Source organism: Octopus sinensis, linkage group LG18, assembly GCF_006345805.1.
Source record: "Octopus sinensis linkage group LG18, ASM634580v1, whole genome shotgun sequence".
Taxonomy (NCBI): domain Eukaryota; kingdom Metazoa; phylum Mollusca; class Cephalopoda; order Octopoda; family Octopodidae; genus Octopus; species Octopus sinensis.
The window spans coordinates 21,588,392-21,591,613 of NC_043014.1; positions in this window are offsets into that span (position 1 = coordinate 21,588,392).

Here is a 3,222-nt window from a genome sequence, read left to right on the forward strand (position 1 = left end):
TTCTCTCTCTCTCTCTCTCTCTCTCTCTCGTGTTTCCGTCCCCTTCCCTAATTCCCTTATAAAAGCCAGCGTGCGATCGTATCTGATCCCTATTCACTCGCTACACACCTCAGAGAAAACACAACTTCCAAAAATGGCCAGCTAAGTCAATTTCATCCTGCTCTTTTCATATTTTTAAGCGTTTTGTTTGGATAGCTTGATCTGTTCTCCCCTTCGTTCCCCTATTCTCTAACATGGCGACTTCACGCATTGCATTTTTGAAGTTTATTTTCCTTCAGGGCCATCTTCGATGTTATCCATTCTCCTCCGAAATATGCCCCCTCGTCTCTTACCGTATTTTCTCTCTCGTGTTTCCGTCCCCTTCCCTATTCCCTTATAAAAGCCAGCGTGCGATCGTATCTGATCCCTATTCACTCGCTACACACAACCTCAGAGAAAACACAGACTTCCAAAAATGGCCAGCTAAGTCAATTTCATCCTGCTCTTTTCATATTTTTAAGCGTTTTGTTTGGATAGCTTGATCTGTTCTCCCTTCGTTCCCCTATTCTCTAAACATGGCGACTTCACGCATTGCATTTTTAAAGTTTATTTTCCTTCAGGGCCATCTTCGAGTTTTATCCATTCTCCTCCGAAATATGCCCCCTCGTCTCTTACCGTATTTTTTTCATTATTTATCTATTCTCATTCTCTACCGTATTTTTTTTCATTATTTATCTATTTCCATTCTCTACCGTATTTTTTATTATTTATCTATTTTCATTCTCTCTCTGCTGGCTTTCATTCAGTCATTTATCTAATTAATTATTTTTCCCCCTCAAATATAGTATTCAAACTAGTTGCTTCGATTCTCTCTCCTCTCTCTCTCTCTCTCCTCGTGTTTCCGTCCCCTTCCCTAATTCCCTTATAAAAGCCAGCCTGCGATCGTATCTGATCCCTATTCACTCGCTACAACCTCACACCTCAGAGAAAACACAGACTTCCAAAAATGGCCAGCTAAGTCAATTTCATCCTGCTCTTTTCATATTTTTAAGCGTTTTGTTTGGATAGCTTGATCTGTTCTCCCTTCGTTCCCCTATTCTCTAAACATGCGACTTCACGCATTGCATTTTTAAAGTTTATTTTCCTTCAGGGCCATCTTCGATGTTTATCCATTTCCTCTCCCCGAAATATGCCCCCTCGTCTCTTACCGTATTTTTTTTCATTATTTATCTATTCTCATTCTCTACCGTATTTTTTTCATTATTTATCTATTTCCATTCTCTACCGTATTTTTTATTATTTATCTATTTTCATTCTCTCTCTGGCTTTCATTCAGTCATTTATCTAATTAATTATTTTTCCCCCTCAAATATAGTATTCAAACTAGTTGCTTCGATTCTCTCTCTCTCTCTCTCTCTCTCTCTCTCTCGTGTTTCCGTCCCCTTCCCTAATTCCCTTATAAAAGCCAGCGTGCGATCGTATCTGATCCCTATTCACTCGCTACACCTTCAGAGAAAACACAGACTTCCAAAAATGGCCAGCTAAGTCAATTTCATCCTGCTCTTTTCATATTTTTAAGCGTTTTGTTTGGATAGCTTGATCTGTTCTCCCTTCGTTCCCCTATTCTCTAAACATGGCGACTTCACGCATTGCATTTTTAAAGTTTATTTTCCTTCAGGGCCATCTTCGATGTTTATCCATTCTCCTCCGAAATATGCCCCCTCGTCTCTTACCGTATTTTTTTCATTATTTATCTATTCTCATTCTCTACCGTATTTTTTTCATTATTTATCTATTTCCATTCTCTACCGTATTTTTTATTATTTATCTATTTTCATTCTCTCTCTGGCTTTCATTCAGTCATTTATCTAATTAATTATTTTTCCCCCTCAAATATAGTATTCAAACTAGTTGCTTCGATTTTGTCGCCCGCCCCCTCCCACCACCAATACCGGAAGTTTCTACCCTAATACCGGAAACTACCCCCCCCCCCACTAGCACCTATGTAGGGTTTATCTGAACATATAGCGCAAAAATTGTGAAAAGTATGCAGGTTGTAGTCTAGAGTTTCCATATGAAATCTGCCAAATGCAAGCTTTCTTTTCAGGTACATGACACTGCTGTCCCTCGTCCCAGGGTCTCTGATGCCCACACCTCCCAACCCTCAGAGTTGGCACGCTCAACGTTGGCACATTGAAAGGTAGGTCTGGAGAGATTGTAGAGCTGCTTGAACGGAGACGTGTGGATGTATGCTGTATCCAGGAAGTAAGGTGGAGAGGAGGTTCTGCTAGGCTCCTCACGGGCAAGGAACACAGGTACAAGATTTTCTGGGCAGGGAACATTGACGGTGTCGGGGGCGTGGGTATACTTCTCGCGGAGAAATGGATAGGTAAGGTAATCGAGGTAGTCAGAATAAGTGACAGAGTAATTAAAATTAGATTAGTTCTTCACCATAGGACAGCTACCATCATCTCGGCATATGCCCCTCAACCAGGGCTACCGGAAGGACAAAAAGACCAATTCTATGACACCCTATTGCGGACTACCTCATTGACAAATGACAGTGACCTTCTCTTCGTGGCAGGTGATTTCAATGGACATGTTGGACGACATGTCAGGGGCTTCCATGGCATCCATGGAGGCCACGGTTTTGGCTCTCGAAATGAGGAGGGAACCAGGCTGCTGGAGTTCTGCGATGCAAATGACCTTATGGTCTGCAATACCCACTTCAGGAAACCCACCTCTCACCTAGTCACCTACCGTTCTGGCAGACACACCAGCCAGATTGACTACATCCTTGCCAGAAAAAGGGAAAGAGGGCTGATTATAAATGCCAAAACCTTCCCAGGCGAAGAATGTACTCCCCAACATAGATTAGTAGTTAGCGACTTCAGGATCAGAGCTAAATGGTCGCCCAGAAGAAGACCAGCTTGGAGGAGAAGGGTCTGGAAGCTTAAAGATCCTGCAAATGCACAGAGATTTAGAGACATACTACTCGAAGCCTCTGACGAAATAGAAGGGGATATAGCTTCACTTAATGTGGAAGACAACTGGAGATTCCTACGGGACATCTCTGCTGACAGCCACTGACCAGATCTGTGGATGGAGCAAAGTACCATCTCGACCCAGAGTAACATGGTGGTGGAACACGGTGGTTGACGGGGCTATTAGACAAAAGAGACAGGCTTGGAAGGACTGGAAGAACGGTGGTAGCAGGGAATTGTATCAGACAGCCAAAAGGGA